The sequence below is a fragment of the Phyllobates terribilis genome, unplaced genomic scaffold (genome assembly GCF_046119375.1).
Source record: "Phyllobates terribilis strain yellow unplaced genomic scaffold, ASM4611937v1 Scaffold_11__3_contigs__length_659146591, whole genome shotgun sequence".
Lineage (NCBI taxonomy): Eukaryota > Metazoa > Chordata > Amphibia > Anura > Dendrobatidae > Phyllobates > Phyllobates terribilis.
In genome coordinates this window covers 344,034,092-344,058,821 of record NW_027362771.1, presented here as the reverse complement: position 1 = coordinate 344,058,821, position 24,730 = coordinate 344,034,092, and the positions used below count along the sequence as shown (strand labels likewise).

At 45.8% G+C, this 24,730-nt stretch overlaps 1 long non-coding RNA gene across 1 annotated transcript; it reads right to left on the bottom strand.

Annotated features, from left to right (window-relative positions):
* Positions 1 to 467: 467 nt before the first annotated feature.
* LOC141166290 (uncharacterized) lies at positions 468 to 24,719 on the bottom strand. The gene is made up of 3 exons (XR_012251274.1): positions 24,635 to 24,719; positions 8,402 to 8,593; positions 468 to 1,639 (listed from the first exon to the last, which is right to left on the bottom strand). It is a non-coding gene; the product is annotated as an uncharacterized lncRNA (long non-coding RNA).
* Positions 24,720 to 24,730: the final 11 nt, after the last annotated feature.

Here is a 24,730-nt window from a genome sequence, read left to right as displayed (position 1 = left end):
TTAAGTGATAAAGAGCTATTTATTTGTACACTGTATATAAAATAAACACAGAAACACTACACAGGTCATTTTCTTGTGACAGTCTGGATCCACTCACTTTAGTGTCTTTCTGTACTGTATAACAGTGAGGCAGCTTTTCACTTGAATGGGACAACACAGTGATATCTTGCATTATCGCTTAGAAGAATACAGTGTGGGCCAGTATGAAGCTGTTAGCAAGCCAATGTAAACTCATGTATGATTTGGCTGATAGTCTGCCCCTCTCAGATCTGTTAAGGGCACAGTCACACGGCCATATAAATCGGACCGCAATGTACGGACTGGCCGGCGGCTCTCCCAAGCGTGACGGCTACTTATATTTCTATGCAGCTGTCACGATCTGGTTGGGAGAGCCATGGCCAGTCCGAAGATTTATACTGCTGTCTGACTTTGCCCTAAAGGAAATCTATCTCCAGGTTTTTGCTTCCCCATCTGAGAGCAGCATAATGTAAGCGCAGAGACCCTTTTTCCAGCGATGCATCACTGTATATCGTTGGAATTAGGATCTCTTCCCCTACATCATGCTGCTCAGATTATATAACAAAAACCTGTCGCCAGATTTCTTTTAAGAAAAATATTATGCAAAGACACTGCAGTAAACTACTTTTTTTTTTTTTTTTTAGGTCAGGTAAAAGCAATTTTTTATAGATCCTAAAGAAAATAAATGGTGCACCGTGTCTTTTGTACAAAACGTTATGCTGCACTTAGATTAGGTGGCAAAAACCTAGTGACAGAGTCCCTTTAAGGACAGCTTGGAGAGCTTAAAAACTTTGAAAAATGAGAGCTGGAACCTGGGTGGATGCCTTTTGGCAACTACATTTGCACTTTTTCCTGACCAATACCTTTATTGGGTCATAAACATAAGTCACAGATGTGGCATTTGGATTCCTTCCTTAGTGGCATTCAGCTGGACCCTGAACGCTAGGATTTTTTTTTCTTGCACATTGTTTGAGGGGACTATTACCTCTGATGCCCAAGTCCTAATGTACATGGAGTACAGAAGTGCCAGAAACTGATTTGCTATTACAGGAGTGGACACATCTGCTCACCATCTTAATTGGAAATTTGTTCTTAACAATCAAGATTTGTTTTCTGCCTTACATTTGGCAGCCCAATGTTTCCACCCCCATGCTGATTGCATATAATCTCTTCTACAGGGAGAGATGGTGTTAGATGCAGACAGAAGACCACGCCATGGAACGCCACCTGTTAGTAGCTGCAGATCCAAAAGACTCCATACATGAGGCTGCAATGGCTCCTGTGTGTGGCTTCTTCTCAGCAGAGGATGCATTGTTTGACTGTAGCAATTGCTTCTCATTGACTGCTCTACAATGTATAGTTGTAGGCTCTAATATTTGACTAAGATTATGTTCGGGCCTGTGCTCTGGTCATTTCAATTCTGGAAACATTATGGCTCTGGCTGCTGGTGTACCGTATAGTAGATCACCATTGCCTGTAGACTTTGTGAAATATTCCCATACTTGCTTGATGTGGACATATGGTTGATTAGCTCTTCAAGCTGTTGATTAGCTCTTCTTTGCTACTACGGTTGCAGCACGTTTGTTTCTGTACTTCGCTCCGGTAGCTGTCCATAGGTTAACTGTAACCAAGAAAATATGGGAACTAGCCAGTATCATTGAGATTGTTACCTACTTTAACCCTGAAATTTCTGCTCTGCTCAGAGCCCTCCTATGAGTAGAAGCCTAAACTGTGTTCTCTAAACCTTTTGAGAGGTCTAACCCCTTCACCACCTTGGGTTTTTGTGTTTTGTTTTTTTGCTCCGTCTATCCAGAGCCATAACATTTTTATTGTTTGCTCAATATGGCCATGTGAGGGCTTGATTTTTTGCAGGACGAGTTGTACTTTTGAACAAAGCTATTGGTTTTACCATATCCTGTACTGGAAAATGGAAAAAAAATCAAAGTGTGGTGAAATTGCAAAAAAAAGTGCAATTTATTTATTTATTTTTTTTTTTTTACCATATTCACGAAATGCTAAAACTGGCTTGCATTATGATTCCGTAGGTCATTACAAGTTCGTATATACCAAACATGTAGAAGTTCTTTTTTAAGTGGTGACAAAAAATCCAAAATTTGCAAAAACCAAAAAGCATGTCCATTTTTCGGGTTCTTGGCTGGGTGAGGGTTTATATTTTGTGGGCCGAGCTGACGTTTTTATTGATACAATTTTGGCGTAGATACGATGTTTTGATCGCATGTTATTGCAATGTTGCGGCGACCAAGAAAAACGTAATTCTGGCGTTTTGATTTTTTTTTTCTCGTTATGCGGTTTATCGATCTGATTAATACTTTCTATATATTGATCGGGCGATTCTGAATGCGGCAATACCTAATATGTGTATATAAGATTTTTTTTTTAATGTTTAATTTTGAATGGGGGAGGGGGGATTTGAATCTTTATATATTTTTTTAACTTTTTTTTATTTATTTTTTACACTTTTCACATGCTTTAATAGTCTCCATAGGAGACTAGAAGTTGCTATCATCCGATCGCTTGTGCTACACACAGCAGGGCTTTAAAAGAAAAAAATGCACACTTGCTATGAGCGCTGACCGTTGGGCGACTCATAGCATCCCAGCAATGACAACAGCAGGGGTCTCCTGCAGACCCTGGGTTGTCATGCCAACCCATCAGCGACCTGCGGTCATGTGACACGGTGCGCCAGTGGGCGGGACTAGTAACACGTCCTGTGCACTTATGTTAAATGCCGCTGTCGGAGATTGACAGCGGCATTTAACATGTTAACAGCCGCGGGTGGATTGCAATTCCACCTGCGGCTGTTACGGACGCATGTCAGCAGTACAGATCAGCTGTCATGTGCCTGAAAACATGCGGGCTCAGCAACTGAGCCCACATGGAGTGCAGAGATAAAACTTTGGACATACTCATAAGGTACAAGATTATTAAGGGGTTAAAGAGACCCCATCTTACAAAAAAATCCTTGAGTTCCTCAAATTCTGCCACTCATTTCCATTTTGCTCTGGATCATTGCCGATATAGTTTCAGTTGTTTCTTCTGGAGCGCAATGTGTGAAATCTCTGCTTGTAGTCCAACTTGGCATTTCTTCAGAGTCTTATCTGGGGGCGTGTGCTTTCAGCCCTTCTTTCCAGACACTACCAATCACAGCTTGGCACTGTCTGAGACTGCTAGACACCTAGGTCAGCTGCCAAGCTGTGACTGGCAGCGTCTGAAGGCACATGTCTACAGAAAAGACTTAAGAAAAGGCCAGTTGACCTACTAGCAGAGATTTCACATACTGTGCTCCTGAAGAAACAAATGTGAATACATCTGAAGTGGAGTGATACAGCACAAGGAAGATAAAAACTGCAGAATCTGTATATTTTCATAAGGCTATGTGCACATGTTGAGTATGAGTTTTTTACCTCACTATTTGTAAGACAAAATCAGAAGTGAAACAGTCCGAGGAAAAGTATAATAGAAACACGTCACCGCTTCTGTTATTTATCACCCACTCCTGGTTTTGGCTTACAAATACTGATGGAAAATACTGAACGTATGCATATGGCGTAAGTTGTTTAACTCTGCTTAAAGAAAAAGACAAGTCTTGGAAAAATAGGAAGGTTCTAATTTTTGCAAGGAACAAGGGCCTCAAACCCTGAGTAGGTGGAATAAGGAGGAAATTAGTCATGTTGGTGTCCCAAAATGTTGATCCACATGCTTTTGTTAAAGCTCGTTCATCCTATGCAGTTACCACCTCTTGGGTATCAGAGTCTGATCACACTGGGTCAGATTTGCAGCTTCTTGGAGCTTATACTTCATCTTTATCAAGCTTTAACCCCTTCCCGACCTTGGACGTAATGGGTATGGCATGGGGAAGCTGTGCGCGCGAGCGATTAACGCCCGATGTTCAGCTAACATCATAACGGACACCCGGCACTCAGGGTATGTGCACATGTTCAGGATTTGAAGCAGAAATTTCCTGAGCATTTTTGCCTTTCCCTGGCAGAAAAAATGCATGTGAATTTACATGCATGAATAGTTATTTGGTTGAACATTGCTTAAGCCCTTTGATTACCTTAAGAACTGGGGTGAGTATATTGGTTCATTTAAATGATTAAAGAATGGGTCTGTTGTATTTCAAATAAAGTGTTTACACTTTGAATGTGTGTTTCTTTACTTTAATTAAAGTTTGGTCATAAAGTCTGACACCTTGACATCACCAAACTAGAGCTTGGTGTCAGCTGATCGCATTCACCCAATCTTCATTAGCTTTTCTATTCATGTAATTTATGCGACTGCTGTGAGCTGTTAATTTTAGCCTGGGAAGGTGCCATTAGGCAAACATGGTCCCTGGCCAGTAAATAACATCTCAAAGATGGTTTGTTAGCCACTACGTCCCCCTGATCAGCACTCAGCAGCGCTTTGGACACAACGTATTTATGTTGCGTCCAAAACGCGGTGTTCTAATGATGCACTTTTGTTGTCTGTACATGTGAATCCACTGCAAATAATGACACTAAAATCAGTCAAAATCTGCAGCGGAGACTAGCGTGTCCACTACAGAAATTGATACGCTGCGGGTGAGTTTGGGTACGTGGCCACTATCAGGAGCCGCTGCAGGTTTGACATGTGTTTTATATAGTGTCAAACCAACAGCGTCCAGATGCTACAGCATAGTGGTTGGGATCTCTAGAAATCTCACATCCACTATGCGTGCATCAGAGTCTGCGAATCACTTGTGGATACTGACATGGGGCGCATCTTTCAGGACCGCAGCATGTCAAATTCTCTTGTGGAGGTGCTAGTCTCCACAACAGAAATTTGACCGCTAGAATGTGTTGAATAAGGTAAATCCGCATGGTTCAGTAAACACATGTGGATTTACCTGCGTTCAAAATGAACGCAATGTTTTGGACGCAGCAAACCGGTGCTACGTCTGAATTATGGGCACAGAGCCTAAAATTTAAAAAATAAATAAATAAATGTGCGCTCCCATGTCATTTTTATAACCAGCAGAGGGAAAGCCGACTGCTGGGGGCTGATCTGGCGCTTAGCCTCGCTCTTCCCACTGCTCTGTAGTGGTGGCAGTGGGGTTGGGGTTCACGTCAGCCTTGTATTGGCGGTTGATGTGAAGACGCCACCATTACTAACCGTGTGGTAAACTAGTCGCCACCTTTTCAATAAAAACAGTCAGAATAAAGTATTTTAATGAAATAAAACACTTTTTAAAAAAAATTTTATTGCACGCCTCCGCGAAGCCCTTGATCTCCTGAAAAAAAAAAACCGTAAAACAAACAACCGTATCCCTTACCTGTCTGCCGTCAACGATGCAGTCCACGATCACAGTCGAGTGTCCCACTAGGATCCGGGTCACTTCTACAGCTGTGACATCAGAAATCACTGATGTCACAGCTGTAGAATACAGCACGGTATACTGACAGGGGTGTAAAATCAACCCCTGTCAGTATACAGGCTGCAGGAGGTCACTGGGGCTCATCAGCTGATGAGCCCAGGTGAGCTAGACACCGTGGGAACATTCTTGCGAATGTTTCCAGGGTGAGCATCAGCTGATCGGTCTCGTGACCGATCAGCTGATGGTCACATGACCCTCAACTGATTGCCGGCATCAGCAATCAGCTGATGGTTGTGTGCACAGCACATGCGGATTACCATGGCTATACATGGCAGACCTAGTAACAAGTGGTTTTAATGTGTTTCTGCTGCGGAAAAGCATTAAAACCGCATCGTGTGCACATATCCTCACTTTCAGTAGCGGGGCACGCACCACACCTGGCAGTTTAACCTTCTAAATGCTGCAATCGCAGCATTTAAGGGGGAGGGAGCTGTCTCTCCTTTCTGATGAGTGCCCCCACGAAGTTATCGCTGGGGCCTGATTGTTGCCATGGTGACCCGTGGTCTTGATGACTACATGTGGGTTACCAGACTATAGCAAGCCCCTTAGACCATGTACAGAGCAAAAACAAAGCTTTTTATACCACCAAACAAAAAGTAAAATAAATTGTTGTAAAAAAGACTAATGTAAATAAAATTGGTATCACGGAAAACGACCTCTTGTCCCACAAAAACAAGCCGCCATGCAGCTCCATCAGCGGAAAAATATAAAGGCTACAGCTCTCAGAATAAAGAGATGTAAAAATATGTATTTTTTTTTTTTTTTACAATAGTTTGTGTGAAAGCACCAAAACATAAAAAATATATATAAATGTAGTACAGCTGTAAACGTACTGACCCGAAGAATAAAGCTGCCTTATCAATTTTACCACACGAGGACCGGGAAAAAAAAATTAAAAAAAATCCTGAATTGCTGGTTTTTGTTCATTCTGCCTCACAAAAATTGGACTACAAAGCTATCAAAAACCGTTGTGCCCGAAAATGGTACCAATAACAATGTCAACTCGTCCTGCAAAAAACAAGCCCTCACAAGACTGTCGGCCGCAATATGGAAAAATTATAACTATCAAAACATGGAGATGCGCAATAAAAAGTGTTGTTTTTTTTAGTGTTGACAGCAGCTAAACAGGAAAAAAAACTATATAAATATGGTATCGTTGTAATCGCACCGACCTGAGCGCTTACATCGGGGATTACATGTAAATCTCTGAAATACGTGATTCAGACTGAACCCTGGCGAAGATTCCCTATAATGAGGCAGATGGAGGTACTGTGGACGTTGTCTGGCCTATTTGCTGGCAGTGTCCATTTTTTTAGGCGTGCATAAAAGTGCGATCCAACACAGTTTTGTGCATTTCTAAAAAGGACACCGCTGAACAGAGGCCAGACTGAGTCCAGAATAACTGCTGCCTCATTATAGTGAAGAAAGGATCCCTCGGGGGTTTCATCTGAATTACATCACTCTGAGATTTAGATGGAAACCCCAATGTAAGGACTCAGGATAAATGTGATCCAAAATGTTATATCAAATGTTCCCAACAAAAGCTTCAAATCAATTCACAAAAAAAGCAAGTCCCCACTCAGGTCCGTCATCTGTTAATGGAAATATAGGGGGCTTCCACATTACTGGTATTATAAAAGCTCTGGAAAAGTGAAATGGCTCATCACCCCCAAAAACAAAATTCAGTGAATTCTGCACCCCCAAATCTACATGCTCCCCCTCACCTTCTGAGCTCCAGTGTGCCTAAACCACATTTAGCTCCCACATGTTTGGCATTTCTGTAGCGATGAGAGCCCGCCTAATTTACGAGTGCGTGTTTCCAGAAGCATGAGCTGGGCGCAATGTACTGGTCACTACAATAGCAGATTTGCAATTTACACTCAGCAACATCCACTGCTGCTTCTTTCTAGAAAACACCCATGGAGTCAATTCATCACTACACCTATAGATTGATTCCCAAAGGGAATTCATTTCCAAAATGGGGTCACTTGAGGGGGGTAGTCTGCTCTTCTTTCACTCGGGGTTCTGTATATGGAGTCTGCAAACTATTCTAGGAAGATCTGTGCTCCATCCCTCCTGAGCCTCGCCGTGCGGCTATGCATTACTGTACAGCCACATATGGGGTATTTCCACATTCAGCAGAAATTGTTACACAAATATTGGTGCCATTTTTACCCATATCCCCTTATAAAAATGTAAAATCTGTGGGTAAAACAAAATTTTTGTGCTAAAAATGTAATTATTTTTTCTTCACTGTCCAATTATATAAAATTCTGTGACACTCGTGGTGTCAATATAATTACTTCACCCTTAGGTAAATTCATTTAGAAGTGTAGTTTGTAAAATGGGGTCACTTACGGGGGGTTGGGGGGGTTCTGCTGTTCTGTCACCTAAGGGGCTCTACCAATGTGACATGGCACCCTTAAACCATAACTGTAAAATCTGCACTAAATTATGGCACTCATTCCCTTCTGAGTTTTGCACTGTTCCTTAAAAATAGTTCCTGATTACATGTAGGGTATTGGCGTACCTAGGAAAAATGGACCTCCGTTTGTTGTGCAATTTCTCCCATTAGCCCTTATAAAAATTTGGGGCTAAAACAACATTTCAGCTGTAAAAAAATGTAATTATTCTTTCTTCACTGCCCAATGGTATAAATTTATGTGAGGCACATGTAATGTCAACATGCTCACCCCTAGATTGGCACTTCTTCCCTTCTGAGCTTGGCACTGTGAATCAAAATTAGTTTTCGACCACATATGGGGTATCTGTGTACTCATGAGAAATTGCACAACAAATTTGGGGGTTCATTGTCTCCTGCTATCCTTGTGAAAATGAAAAAAATTGGGGGCTAAAACAAAATTTTTGTGAGAAAAATATATATTTTTCATTTTCTTAGATAAACATTATAAAATTATGTGAAGTACCTGTGGTTTCAAGGTGCTCACCACACATCTAGAAACATACCTTGAGGGGTCTGGTTTCCAAAATTGGGTTACTTGTGGGGGGGTTTCCACTGTTTGGAACCTCAGGGGCTCTCCAAACACAACATGACACCCGCAGACCATTCCCTCGAAGTCTTCATTTCAAAACGTCACTCCTTCCTTTCCGAGCCCTGCCGTGCGTCCAAACAGTAGGTTTCTCCCACATATGGGGCATCTGTGTAGTCAGTAGAAATTGAACAACAAATTTTGGGTTCCATTTTCTCCTGTTATCCTTGTGAAAATAAAAATTTGGGACTAAAAGAACATTTTTGTGGGGAAAATGTTTTTTTTTTTTTTTTTTTTCTATATTTTCAAGGCTCAACGTTATAAATTTTTGTGAAGCACCTTGGGGTTCAAGGTGCTCACCACACATCTAGATAAGTTCCTTAAGGGGTCTAGTTTCCAAAATGGGGTCACTTTTGGGGGGGGGGGGGGTTTCACTGTTTAGGCACAGCAGGGGCTCTCTAAATGCGACATGGCGTCCACTCTCGATTCCAGCCAATTTTGCGATCAAAAAGTCACAGTGCTCCTTCCTTTACGAGCCCTGTCGTGCACCCAATTAGCAGTTTCCCCTCCTATATGGGGTATTGGCGTACTCAGGAGAAATTGCACAACACATTTCAGGGTCTATTTTCTCCTGTTACCCTTGTGAAAATAAAAAAAAATGGGTCTAAAGTAAAATTTTTGTGGAAAAAAAAAAGTTGTTTTTTTTTCTTCCATATTGCATTTGGTTGTAAAAATGAGAAATCACTGGTCAACTTTTAACCCTTCTAACTTCCTAACAAAAAAAATATGTTTCAAAAATTTTGCTGATGTAAAGTAGACTTGTGGGAAATGTTATTTATTAAAGGGAACCTGTCACGTCCTAGCTACTATCTACACTGCCCCCATAGTGTTGTTAGTGATGCAATGTGCCTCACTAACCAGCTTTTTTCATTAAAATTGGTGGTATTATAATGATTTTACAACCGTTGATATGCTTTGTCCTACCTGCTCGTTTTCAGTCATAGGGGTGTGATTCTCACATTCAGTCAGGGGCGGGCGCCACATTGTCACCGCTGTCGGCGCCCACGTATTTGAACATTGCTCCCGGCAAGCGCTATTACTGTGGGAGCATGCGCATTTGTACATGTTCGGCCGCTGATCCCGTGCCTGCGCAGTGAGGCTGTGTGATTACCAGCTTCACTTCCCACAACTGCGCAGTGAAGCTGCGAACTACACAGCCTCACTGCGCACGCGCGGGAACATAGGGTGTGCGCCATGAAGCTGGTAATCAAACAGCTTCACTGTGCAGGCACGGGACCAGCGTCCGGACATGTACAAATGCGCATGCTCCCACAATAATAGCGCTTGCTGGGAGCAATATTCAGTGACTGAATGCTGGGCTCGCCCATGACTGAATGTGAGAATCACACCCCTATGACTGAAAACGAGCAGGTAGGACAAAGTGTATCAAAGGTTATAAAGTTATTATATTACCACCAATATTAACGAAAAACCTTGTTAGTGATGCACATTGCATCTCTAACAACGCTATGGGGGCAGTGTACATAGCAACTAGGACGTGACAGGTTCCCTTTAAATATTTGGTGTAACATACAAGTGCTTCTCACGAAATTAGAATATCATCAAAAAAAAAATTTATTTCAGTTCTTCAATGCAAAAAGTGAAACTCCTATATTATATAGAGTCTTTACAAACTGAGTGATCTATTTCAAGTGTTTATTTCTGTTAATGTTGATGATTATGGCTTACAGCTAATGAAAACACAAAAGTCATTATCTCCGTAAATTAGAATACTTTATAACAACAGCTTGAAAAATGTTTTTAAAATCAGAAATGTTGGCCTACTGAAATGTATGCTCAGTAAATGCATCAATACTTGGTCGGGCTCCTTTTGCATCAATTACAGCATCAATGCGGCGTGGCATGGAGGAGATCAGCCTGTGGCACTGCTGAGGTGTTATGGAAGCCCAGGTTGCTTTGATGGCGGCCTTCAGCTCGTCTGCATTGTTGGGTCTGGTGTCTCTCATCTTCCTCTTGACAATACCCCATAGATTCTCTATGGGGTTAAGGTCAGACAAGTTTGATGGCCAATCAAGCACAGTGATACTGTTGTTTTTATACCAGGTATTGGTACTTTTGGCAGTGTGGACAGGTGCCAAGTCCTGCTGGAGAATGAAATTTCCATCTCCAAATAGCTTGTTGGCAGAGGGAAGCATGAAGTGCTCTAAAATTTCCTGGTAGACGGCTGTGCTGACTTTGGTCTTGATAAAACACAGTGGACCTACACCAGCAGATGACATGTCTCCCCAAACCATCACTGATTGTGGAAACTACACTAGACCTCAAGCACCTTGGATTGTGGCCTCTCCACTCTTCCTCCAGACTCTGGGACCTTGATTTCCAAATGAAATGCAAAATTTACTTTCATCTGAAAACAACACCTTGGACCACTGAGCAACAGTCCAGGTCTTTTTCTCCTTGGCCCAGATAAGACGCTTCTGGCTTTGTCTATTGGTCATGAGTGGCTTGACACAAGGAATGCGACACTTTGTAGCCCATGTCCTGGATACTTCTGTGTGTGGTGGCCCTTGAAGTAATGACTCCAGCAGCAGTCCACTCCTTGCGAATCTCCCCCAAATTTTTGAATGGCCTTTTCTTAACAATCGTTTCAAGGCTGCGGTTATCCCGGTTGCTTGTGCATCTTTTTCTACCACACTTTTTCCTTCCACTCAACTTTCCATTAATATGCTTGGATACAGCACTCTGTGAACAGCCTGCTTCTTTAGCAATGACCTTTTCTGGCTTACAATGCTTGTGGAGTGTGCCAATGATGGCCTTCTGGACATCTGTCAAGTCAGCAGTCTTCCCCATGATTGTGGAGCCTACTGAAACAGACTAAAGGACCTTTTTAAATGCATTGGAAGCCTTTGCAGGTGTTTTTTGTTAATTATTCTAATTTACTGAGATAATGACTTTTGTGTTTTCATTGGCTGTAAGCCATAATCATCAACATTAACAGAAATAATCACTTGAAATAGATCACTCTGTTTGTAATGACTCTATGTAATATACAGGTGCTTCTCACAAAATTAGATCATCAAAAAGTTAATTTATTTCAGTTCTTCAATCCAAAAGTGAAACTCATTATATAGTTTCCGATACTTTCACAAGTAAACGCAAGTCATATCTACCGTATTTTTCGGACTATAAGACGCACTTTTTTCCTCCAAAATTTTGGAGGAAAATGGGGGGGGGTGCGTCTTATCGTCTGAATGTTGGGGGGTGTATATATATATGGGGTGCGGGGGGAGCGGTAGCGGTGGAGGAGCAGGGCACAGGAGGAAGCAGCCGACCGCTGCAGCCTACACTGTCCCCGCTGCTAAAGAAAATGAATATTCACTGCTCCTCACGCCCATGGGGCGTGGGGAGCACTGAATATTCATGCTCCTTAATAGCGGCACACAGTGCAGCTGCGCTGCGGCTCCTGCTGCTGCCAGAATCGCCTGTGCCTGCTGTTAAAGGGTATGAATATTCAACCTCTCTCCACGCCCATGGGCGTGGGGAGGGGGTGAATATTCATGCCCTTTAATGAGCGGGCACACGAGATAGCCGGCAGCAGCAGGAGCCACAGCGCGGCTCCGCTGTGTGCCGGCTATGAAGGACAGTGAAGTCTGTAACGGGTCTGGGAGGCGGAACCTCTGAGCTACTATACAAGGGGGCGGTCCTTGTAAGAGAGCGGGTGGCGACCAGGGAAGACGGGCAGGCAGTCACAGCAGGTGACCGGGGCAGTCTCTGGATGAACGGGCAGGAGGTCACGGCAAGTGACCGGGGCAGTCTCTGGATGAACGGGCAGGAGGTCACGGCAAGTGACCGGGGTAGTCTCTGGATGAACGGGCAGGAGGTCACGGCAAGTGACCGGGGCAGTCTCTGCATGAACGGGCAGGAGGTCACGGCAAGTGACCGGGGCAGTCTCTGGGTAAAGGGTAGGTACGACCTGTGATGGCAGAGCCTCCAGGTAGGCTAGCAGGCAGATGGTAGATGTGTGCTGCCAGGTGAGCAAGCGAGAGTCTCTGGAATGGCAGGTGGTCACAGCACGTGACGGCGGAGCCTCCAGGTAGGCTAGCAGGCAGGTAACAGGTGTGCACTCCCAGGTGAGCGGGCAAGCTGGTCCTTAGACAGACTGACAGGAGTCAGTAGGCAGACCGTCGGACCTCAGGCTAGCAGGCAGTTAAGCGGAATATCAGGCAGGAATCAGACAGCAAACTGGCAGGAATCTGGCAGGTAACTGGCAACGGGACCTGAGGGCTGAAGCAGAGTAGTGAACAGTGCAACAACATTGCTCGGGCACCTCCATTTTGGAGGAGGTGCCTTATATATGGTGAAGTCCTCCGGCCATTGGCCGGGGACTCCTTAGGACGGCGCGCGCGGCCCCTTTAAGAGGGAGGGAGCGCGCGCCCTAAGCACAGTGGCCGGGAAGGAGCGCGCGCTGCCAGCAGAGCGGCAGGACGCCGGGCTCGGAGCAGAGGGGTGAGGGGAACAGCGTCCCTGCCTAGCAGAGGGCAGGGACGCCGGCGCTACAGTACCCCCCCCTTTTTTAGGCCAGAGAGAAATTTAGCTAGGATGAGAGGGGCATGGATGTTCTCCCGGGGCTCCCACGTTCTCTCTTCAGGACCAAACCCCTTCCAATCTACTAGAAAAAAGGTCTTCCCTCTTACCCTTTTGGTGGCCAGAATGTTCTCTACCTCAAATTCGTTTTCAGCGGAAACCGGAGCAGGAGGCGTACCTGTAGACTTGGAAAGAGTTAAGTACCACAGGTTTGAGGAGAGATACATGGAAGGAGTTAGGGATCCGCAAGTTGGCCGGGAGTTTCAATTTATAGGCCACCGGGTTGATCTGACTGATGACCTCCAGAGGACCAATGAACCGAGGCCCTAACTTATAGGAAGGAATCTTGAGCCGGACATACTTGGACGAGAGCCAGACCTTATCCCCTGGACGGAATTGAGGAGGATCCAGACGTTTTTTGTCAGCATGTCTTTTCATACGCTCGGATGACAGAAGGAGTGCGGATCGGGTACTCTCCCATATGGAGGAAAATTTGTTAACAAGAGATTCCGCAGCCGGATTGTCCACCGAGGTGGAGACGGGAAATGGGATCCGAGGATGCTGACCGAAGACAACAAAAAACGGGGATTTGGAGGAAGATTCGCTCTCGTGATTGTTGCAAGAAAATTCGGCCCATGGCAGGAGATCCACCCAGTCTGAATGGTGGGCATTAACGAAGTGCCGGAGGTAACTGGTCCGGTTCTGATTGATCCGCTCCACTTAACCATTAGACTGTGGGTGGTAAGCGGAGGAGAAGTCCAGGGTGACGTCTAGCAGTTTACACGTGGCTCTCCAGAAGCGTGAGGTGAACTGTACCCCACGATCCGACACGATGTGGAGGGGCAGGCCATGAAGACGGAAGATGTGGCGGATAAAGTCTTTAGCCAGCTCGGGTGCAGACGGGAGGCCTGGCAGTGGAACGAAATGAGCCATCTTGGAAAAGCGGTCAGCGACCACCCAAATGACCGTACAACCGGCAGAGACGGGGAGATCAGTTATAAAGTCCATTGCTATATGCTGCCAGGGGGCAGCAGGTACTGGGAGCGGAAGGAGGCGACCGGCTGGCAGATGTCTCGGAACCTTGTTGCGGGCGCAGGACACACAGGCAGAAACAAAGTCTATTACGTCCTTGTGCAGGGTAGGCCACCAGTAGTGCCGGGTAATAAGCTGGAGGGTCTTTTTCTGACCGGCGTGGCCAGCTAGTTTAGACGAGTGACCCCAGTGTAGGATCTTCTCCCGATCAGGTACTGATACGAACGTCTTACCGGGAGGGAGACAATTTAGACTCACGGGAGCCACCTGCATTACTCTGGCGGGATCGATGATGTGTTTCGGTTCTTCCTCGAGATCAGACACCAGAAAGGATCGGGACAAGGCGTCCGCCTTGATGTTTTTGTCAGCCGGGCGAAAATGAAGAATAAAATCAAAGCGAGCAAAAAACAAGGACCACCGAGCTTGGCGCGGGTTAAGTCTCTGGGCATGCTGGAGGTAAGCCAAGGTCTTGTGGTCAGTGTAAATTATTACCGGGTGAAGAGCCCCTTCGAGCAGGTAACGCCACTCCTCCAATGCCAGCTTGATGGCCAATAACTCTCGATCTCCAATGGAATAGTTGCGCTCAGAAAAGGAGAAGAGTTTGGAGAAGAAGCCACAAGTTACCATTCTCCCGGAAGATGATTTTTGGGTAAGTACCGCTCCGGCTCCAGAGGAGGAGGCGTCAACCTCCAGGAAGAACTGCTTGTTGCCATCTGGGCGATGCAGCACCGGGGCGGAAGAGAAGGCCTGTTTTAAGGAAAGAAAGGCCTCCTCTGCTTCGGGCGGCCACTCTCTGGGATTAGTGCCCTTACGGGTGAGCGCGGAAATCGGGGCAGTCCGGGAAGAGAAGTGCGGTATGAAGAGGCGGTAGTAGTTGGCGAAGCCCAGGAACCGCTGAATGGCCTTCAACCCCTCCGGTCGGGGCCATTTCTCGATGGCAGACAGTTTCTCTGGATCCATTCGTAGGCCAGTCTGAGAAATAATGTAGCCCAAAAACGGAAGCGAGGTCTGCTCAAAGAGGCACTTCTTATATTTAGCGAAGAGGTGATTCTGCCTGAGCCTGAGCAGGACCTGACGAACGTCTCTCCGGTGAGTCTGGAGATCCGGAGAGAAGACCAAGATGTCGTCCAGGTACACCACTACGCAGGAGTAGAGATGGTCCCGGAAGATGTCATTGACCAACTCTTGAAAGACGGCAGGAGCGTTACAGAGACCAAAGGGCATTACCAGATATTCATAGTGGCCGTCCCGGGTGTTGAATGCAGTCTTCCATTCATCCCCTTGAAGGATACGGACCAGGTTGTACGCCCCACGGAGGTCCAGTTTGGTGAAGATTCTAGCCCCCCTCAGACGATCAAATAATTTTGGAATGAGCGGAAGGGGGTACTTATTCTTCACCGTGATCTGGTTAAGGCCTCTATAGTCTATACAGGGACGGAGAGAGCCGTCCTTCTTTTTTACGAAAAAGAAGCCTGCTCCCGCCGGGGAGGTAGATTTCCGGATGAATCCCCTGGCCAAATTCTCCTCAATATATTCGGACATCGACCGGGTCTCAGCAGCGGACAATGGGTAAATACGCCCACGGGGAGGCGTAGCACCGGGTAACAGGTCGATAGGACAGTTGTATGGTCTATGAGGGGGTAATGTCTCTGCCTCCTTTTTATTAAAGACATCAGCAAATGACCAATAGGGAATCGGAAGTCCAGGTAGATTAGTTGGGGTAGGAGAAGGACGGGCGGGATGAACAGGAACCAAACAAGTCTTATGACAGTCCTGTCCCCAGCGAAGGACTTCTCCGGTCTGCCAGTCAAGCACGGGTGCATGTCTCTGGAGCCAAGGTAGACCTAGTAAGAGGGCGTGAGAGAGTCCAGGCAGAACATGAAAAGAGATGCTCTCAGAATGCAGCATTCCCACCTGCAGAGTTACGGATTCGGTGATGAGTTGGATGGGACATGGTAAGAGGCCCCCATCCACAGCAACGACAGATAATGGTATAGCCAGAGGTTTGGTGGGAATGCGGTATTTTTCTACCAGGGCCTGTGAAATAAGATTCCCGGCCGCTCCAGAGTCAAGTTGGGCTAGTTCGAAAAAACGATTCTCCCCGCAGATAATTGAGACTGACAGCAGCAGAGATGGAGAGGATTTATTCTTGTCTAGGTCGACCTCTCTGAGCGAATCTAGACACAGGCGTTTCCCGACCTCTCCGGGCAGGTACGGATCCGGTGATCCTTACTGCCACAGTAGAAGCAGCTCCCCTCGGCACGGCGTAAGTCCTGACGGGTTTTGACCATCTTGGTCTGGTCGACCTGCATAGGCTCAGGAGAGTGTACCTGGGGAGAAACGGAGGGAGTGACAGATTTCTGAAAAGTAGGAGCTAGACGTGGAAACCTCCTCTCACGGGTGACTTCTTTGGCTCGCTCCTGGAACCGTAGGTCAATACGGGTGGCAAGAGTTATTAGGTCATCGAGAGTGGTAGGAATGTCTCGACCGGCAAGTTCATCTTTAATACGGCCGGACAGACCCTCCCAGAAGACAGATACCAGAGCGTCGTTATCCCAGGCCAGCTCCGAGGCAAGGGTATGGAACCGTATGGCATATTGGCCCACGGTGAGACTTCCCTGACGGAGGCGTAGCAGAGATGATGCGGATGAGGTCTTCCGTCCAGGTTCGTCGAAGACTTTCCGGAAAGCCGTGAGAAAGGCAGGCAAGTCGGACACCAGGGGGTCTCCTCTCTCCCATAGAGGATTTAGCCAGGCCAGGGCCTCCCCGGTGAGATGGGACATGATGAAGGCAATTTTGGCCGGGTCGGAGTTAAACTGGTGGGACAGGAGTTCAAAGTGCAGGGTGCACTGATTTATAAAGCCCCGAGCCTGAGCGGAGTCGCCTCCGAAGCGAGGAGGTGCAGAAAGCCGGGGTCCGGGGTAGGATACCATAGTATTGGTGGGCAGCGAAGCTGCAGGATTGCGAGTCATGGCACTGGCGGTGGTTGCTGGTGGAGCAGTCAGAGTGTCCAGGCGAGAATTTACATTCCGCAGGTGACCCAGGATGGACTCCTGTTGGGACCTCTGACGGGACAGTTCATGACACAGGTCCGAGAGTGAGGGAGCTTGGGTGCCACTGGGTTCCATGGCCCGAGCAAACTGTAATGGGTCTGGGAGGCGGAACCTCTGAGCTACTATACAAGGGGGCGGTCCTTGTAAGGGAGCGGGTGGCGACCAGGGAAGACGGGCAGGCAGTCACAGCAGGTGACCGGGACAGTCTCTGAGTGAACGGGCTGGAGGTCACGGCAAGTGACCGGGGCAGTCTCTGGATGAACAGGCAGGAGGTCACGGCAAGTGACCGGGGCAGTCTCTGGATGAACGGGCAGGAGGTCACGGCAAGTGACCGGGGTAGTCACTGGATGAACGGGCAGGAGGTCACGGCAAGTGACCGGGGCAGTCTCTGGATGAACGGACAGGAGGTCACGGCAAGTGACCGGGGCAGTCTCTGGGTAAAGGGTAGGTACGACCTGTGATGGCAGAGCCTCCAGGTAGGCTAGCAGGCAGATGGTAGATGTGTGCTCCCAGGTGAGCAAGCGAGAGTCTCTGGAATGGCAGGTGGTCACAGCACGTGACGGCGGAGCCTCCAGGTAGGCTAGCAGGCAGGTAACAGGTGTGCGCTCCCAGGTGAGCGGGCAAGCTGGTCCTTAGACAGACTGACAGGAGTCGGTAGGCAGACCGTCGGACCTCAGGCTAGCAGGCAGGTAAGCGGAATATCAGGCAGGAATCAGACAGCAAACTGGCAGGAATCTGGCAGGTAACTGGCAACGGGACCTGAGGGCTGAAGCAGAGTAGTGAACAGTGCAACAACATTGCTCGGGCACCTCCATTTTGGAGGAGGTGCCTTATATATGGTGAAGTCCTCCGGCCATTGGCCGGGGACTCCTTAGGACGGCGCGCGCGGCCCCTTTAAGAGGGAGGGAGCGCGCGCGCGCCCTAAGCACAGTGGCCGGGAAGGAGCGCGCGCTGCCAGCAGAGCGGGAGGAGGACGCCGGGCTCGGAGCAGAGGGGTGAGGGGAACAGCGTCCCTGCCTAGCAGAGGGCAGGGACGCCGGCGCTACAAAGTCACTGCTCCCTGCGCACACAGTCCCAGCGTGGGGAGCAGTGACTTCCGGCAGCTGATCGCTCCATGTAAGCCGCGCATGGCAGTGATGTCATGCGCGGCTCACATGGAGAGATCAGTGCGGGCAGACAGGACACAGCGCTGGAGGAGAGAAGAGATGTGAGTAGGAGTGTTTATTTTTTTTTTTATGTGCAGCATGATGGGGATTAGGGGGACCATGCATACTAGGATAAGGATGAGGGGGCATACATACCAGGATATTGCTGAGGGGGCCATACATACTAGGATAGGGATTAGGGGTGCCATGCATACCAGGACAGGGATGAGGGGTTCCCTGCATACCAGAATGGGGATGGGGACCACGTATAAAAGGGGGGGGGGGGGCATATATACCAGGATGGGGGATATTGTCAGAATTGGGGGACATTACCCCTATATCAGTGTCAGCAGAAGACCCCCCTCCCCCTTAAAAGTGCATCATGACCACATTTTTTGCTTACATTTTTTTTTTTCCTTCTCTAAAACCTAGGTGCGTCTTATAGTCCGAAAAATACGGGAATAAGTTTTACCATGATCATGAAGTCTGTTGAAGCGTTCCAGAGTTATTACCACATAAAGTGACACTGGTCAGAATTTGGCCTGGTCATGAAAGTAAAAACAGGCTTAGGGGGTAAAGGTTGAATGGCCTTTGAGTGGTGTTTTCTGAATTCTCTATCATAAAAGAGCTCACCCAACTTCTTGCAAGTTTTTTTTTTTTCTTTAATGGGGTATTTCCATCTATAAGATCCTATTCCAATAAACAGGAGGTGTAATAATTTTAAACCATTTTTAGCTGTTTAGTTTAAAGACCAAACCAAAATCCTTTTATATTTCTTCAATATTTTTATTTTTAGAATAAGTATGTGACGGGACGCCTTAAAAGAGCCTTTTGAAGTGTCTAAAATAATAAATTTTTATTAATATGCAGGAGGAGAAATGCACCAATATTGTGCTGCTGTTAAAGCTTAAAGCGAACCTGTCAGCAGGATTTTGCTAAGTAAACTACAGGCAGTGTCATGTTGGGGCTGTTGCATTGATTAATATGATACCTGAGGTGAAGAAATCTTGTGGTTCTTGTGTAATCAGTGTTTGAGTTAATGATATGCCCGTGCTCTGGGTGGGACTGTAGGCAGGGTCTTATCCTGGTGCTCTAGGCCAGATCAGCAAGAAAAGACTTGCCCATAGGTCCAAAGCATACCATTAAATCACTACCGGTAGGGGAGATGACCAGAATTGGCAGAAACTGTAGTAATACATCTAGATTGTGCTGAGCTTTCACATTACTGATGTCACCAATCAGCACTGCAGCCGGATGTAACAGAGTCAGGGATCCTCGTGAGATGGATTTATGGCGGACCCCTTTGGATTATTTTATTTTTTTTAAAGGTAATGAATGGGTAAAAGAGAGTCAGGGATTGCTTTTTTTTTTTTTTTTTTTTTTTCAATTATTTATTTAAATAATTAAAAAAACTGAGTTGGGGCCCCTCTATTTTTGATAACTAGCCAAGATAAAGCAGACAGCTGAGGGCTGCAGTCCACAGCTGTCCGCTTTACCTGCGCTTCTTATCAAAAATAGAGGGCACCCCACATGTTTTTTGTTTTATTTTTCTTTAACATACTGTGCCGGCCAATCACAGCCATGCCGATACTTGGCATAGCTGTGATGGGGCCGAAAGTGCCCACATTGGAAAAGCTTGTTGATTGGCTGTGCTGCAGCCTTTCAATAAGCTTTACTCGGGCTACCAAACGTGAATAGTAACACGGACATCTGGGAAACGTCCGTTTTTGGCGCACGGACACTAGGTGTCCGGTACAGACCCCGAACTTTACAGTTTGTGTTTGCCCAACACTAGTCATAACCCTAATGGGATAATTAAGGTCTGAAACCTTGGTTAAAGTTATCTGAGCACACAAATCTTCAAGGGTGCCCAAACCTTTGCATCGGTCCATTTTCCTTTTTGCAATTTTTAAAATGAAAAAAATTACCATATTTTTTTTTTGCCTAAAATACAAAGGAAATGTGTCATCTTTAGACCTTTTAGAGATCATTTCATTTTCAACTTGCTCAACTGTTCACAGTAACAGTAATTTTGACCAGGGGTGCCCATCTTTTACATGCCACTGTAATTTATTTTGCTGTATTCAGTGAGGTGAAGCGGACACCGCAGTAATCATTTATATTCGGCTATATTTTTCTCCTAAAATCCTCTGAAAGTAGAGTATAAGACTTTTGTTGCGATGAATGAGCAGTCACTTACAGAGCTATCAATCACAAGGTGGCCAGTTTTGTCGGCAGCTCGAGGCACAGTGTGTTAATGTACTAGTACAATACAGGAAGATTTATAGAGTTAAGGAACAAATAATCGTCGCTAGCAGACTATCCGAGAGCGGCCTTCACCACTTGGCAGTCTATCACACCATATGCTAGAGACATCTGCTCACAGACGCAGACACAACTAAACCTCTTAAGAGTGACTTGTCTGTGGAAATGTTTAGTAGGGCACGTGCCAATGCCGATACAGTAATCGGCAGCTGATTGTCTTATAGGTACAAAACCTGCAAAAACCAAAGTGAAGATATTCCTCCCTGTAAGACCACAGAAGCCTCGTTATTCCATTAGCACAAAAACGCAGTACTATTATTTACACTGACATCAGTTTGGCATGTGTGCCATCCAATTTGTGTTACAAATTATTTATCAGCTTTTAAAAATAATGAATAATAACATCCAACATTTCGGTTCAGTACTGGATCTTGGTCATGGCCAACGTGTGAACTTGGCTCATCACATTTGCTAAAAGATGATGAAACAATAACAATATACATGATATTTGGAGCGTTGCGGCTTCCTATAATTATATATAAGGCAATTGATGTGACCAGTGGCGCCCAAATAGATTGCATTCTGGAGTGAGGACCATGTCATCTGATGGACCAAAAACTTAGTTTATTGTCTGCAAATTGCCCCACTATTTGAGGACTACAATTTAGCTGTTGAGAAAAGAAAAATAAACAAAAAACAGAAAAATCACACTTTGCATTTGAGCCTAATATTCTACACCTTACATTCTCTTTTCGCTTAGTTTTTGGAGAGGAAAATGAGCAGAAACTCGAAGCTTTTGAGGAGGATTTGGAGTTTCTGCTTCAAGAACTCCTAAAAACTCAGTAGGAACATACCCTAAGGTCATGCGCACACAGTTTCTTTCTCAAGCAGATTCTGCCTGGATTCCACTTGAAAAAGTGCTAAAAAAAAAAAAAAACACTACAAAAAATGAATATATACACAGCAATGTAACAATGACTTGCTGTGCGCATATTCTGCCTTTTGGAGCTTCTATTAACCACTTATGGATTCAAAACCATGAAGTGGCTGAAAGAAGTGACCTGCTCATTCTACATGCTGCTTCAGCTATTTGTAGTTTAATCTGTCAAAGACGCTGGCATCGGTCGTATCCATTGATACCTAAACTACTGCAATGCCCTGCACATGGGGTAAGTGATATAGTGAATCAGAAGAACTATACTATATTCCTAATTGGAAGAGTTTGCTAATAATATTATTATACCTACTACATAGTGGGATAGGATCCTGGAGATGGGAGTACTCCTTTAGGTATATTTAATAAGTATAGATGTACCTTGATTAATGGCTCCCCCATACACAATAAAATGGACTCCACAGCCCCCACATTCAGTATGATGTCCCCCACTCTACTCAGCCAGTTGGCTGTCCTGGTCCACACCAGAACAGCCAGAGGGCAGCATGTGGTCCGCAAACTGCACTTTGTTCAGGACTAGTTAAAGGGAATCACCAGGTTTTTGCTACAAAATCTGAGAGCAGCATAATGTAGGGGCAGATGTTCCAGTGATGTGTCACTCATTGGGATCCTTGCTAGTTTTGATATAATCAGGGCTGTGGAGTCGGTAAGCCAAACCTCCGACTCCAGCTCCTCAATTTCCATGACTCCAACTCCCTCATACATGGCTCATGTTTAAGTGATAAATTTACTGCAGGAAAATGGTAAGATCAGGCTTTTAATCATTATTATGATACAATAATCAAGCTCTTTAAATACAACATAAAATATATTTATTGGAATACTTTAGAATAAAAAAACTTTTGCATATTTACAATTTATTATACACTATGCAGTAAATGGAAAAAAAAAACTGTTTTCAACAAAAATGTACTGACTAACATTTGTGCAGTCTATGAATTTGTTCTGAGAAATAGTATGGCCTCCATCAGATCCTCCTTCATAGATGACCTCAAATCTGACCTAATTACTTTAAGGCTAGAACACAACTTCTCTACACTAACTTGGGTCGGTGGCAAAGCAGTAACCACATGGGCAACATCTCTAACAATTTCAGGGTATAAAGGAATTGCCTCATGCAGTCTGTTTTGATGAACGACTGAATTCTTCTACTTCTTTCTGCGAGTGCAAGTGAAAAATGTTGTAATTCCACAATTGCCCTTTTTCCAGCACGTTTCTTCCAGATGGAATCGATTTTAGGGGTTCTGGCAGCAATAGGCAATTTCCTCACTTTGCTAATCAGAGTTGCAGCATGTCCCTCTTGCAGACTATCTCTTATTGCCAGCTGCAGCGTGTGCACAACACAGCGTATGTGATGAATAGGAGAGAAGTGTGAAGCAGCTTCAACAAGATCATCTAATTGTAAAGAATCATTGTGCTGTTCTTCTGTAGTAATATCTGTTTGTTCCTCTGTTATGGGAACAGGACTGTGGCCTTCCATCTCCAACATACTGAACCTGAAATGTTCTTCTAGCTGCTGTTCACCTTCATTATTTTCATTCATCAGTTTAATTGTACTTATGTTTGAAGCTATTCGTTATAATAGCAAGAACCTGCTGTTTTTTGTTCTTAATCCTGCTTTCCTGTTCACTCTAGCAGTTCTGAGATGAGTGCAGGAATTCCTTCCCTGTGTGTTTGTTTTTTTCCCCCTTATCTGTAGAGGAGGAGCTTCACTACTTATCATGTACATAAACTGCAGCACAGATTCATCTCAGCTAAAAGTATAGACCCTTAGATCAGGAATAGGGCAGACATTTATAGGACATTTTATAACTTTCCCAAATTCTTATGAAAAAATATTCCCCACAAAATGCATTGAACTACTGTACCCAATTTATTCTGTATTTTAAGAGTCGGTCCATTTTACGACTCCGACTCAACAGCCCTGGATATAATCAGTTTTCTATGCTGCAGATCTAGCAGATCTCTAAATGCTGAGCTGTGTGTAACCCAGTCCAAACCACTGATTGGCAGCTTTCAGCCTATGCACAGTGTACACAGAAAGCTGTCAATCAGTAGTTGGGTCGAGGTTATACAGAGCTCATGAATAGGGAGGACTATAGGGCAGCAGGTTTACTAGTCCTCTAGTGATAAAGCTGTAATTTTATCAGCAGGCTATTATCAAGCACAAGTAGCCCTGTAAGATATCACTGGAATCAGGGTCTCTATCCCTACATCATGCAGCTCTACAATTAGTAGCAAAAACCTGGTGACATATTCCCTTTAAAATTGGATGAAACTCTGAAATACAAAGCATGTCCACCGTTTTTCACGGGTCTTTCTTTTAATAGCTAATTCACCAAACCGATGAGAATAGCACACGCTCCGAGTGTCACAGAATCGTATTTAAAACTGATGTTTATGGATGAATGACTCTGGGTCAGTGCATCGTGTGAGAAACATCCTCCTCGACCACGAGGCAAGGATGTGAGAGCGTAGCCCAATGGGCACGGGGTTATCCCGGCTCTCCCCACTGGGAACACATGCAGCTACATCAGGGGTCAGTAGGAATAACTGGGCGCTGAACTAACGTTTGGCCACCTGCTATCTACAGTCATTGCCACCTTTAGGCTCCATACATATGGGGAACATTAGAGCACACACAAAGCCTTGGTGATCACATGATCTGAGGGAGCCTTAAAGGGATGGTCCATGAGGACCCCCCCAGGCCACGTGCTCTGCACCGGGCTCATCAGCCAGGCAGACCACACTGCAGCACCCTGTACTGCGGGTGGAAGCTTTGTTCTGCAGATAGGGGGTTCTTCGTGGTCAGACCCCACTGATGAGAAGGTGCTGGCCAATCACTGGCTGCGGTCCAGAACCATGTACAGAGCAGCCCTGCAGATACTCCAGATCTGTAAGTCAGAGGTGTGGACAGAATGTAGGCCACACGGCTGATCATAGAGAACAATAGCTCACACTGAACACACATCACGGATAAGATTCTGAAGTCCATAAGATCAGTCGTCACATCTGTGGCATCATCGGCCGATCAGCTGTACATACACAGACGACACACCGCCGGTGACCGCGCTGATCACACACGTGCTCTGCCCCCGGACCTTACACCGTAGTTCCCCAGAGAAGGGCGCAGGCAGCCCACTCCCCGCACTAACACTGCGCGCTGCGATCATTGCTCCACTCGTGACAGGTTGCGGCCTCGCGCTGACATCCTCGGCTGTGACGTCAGATTATGGCGCCCGCCCTTGGGC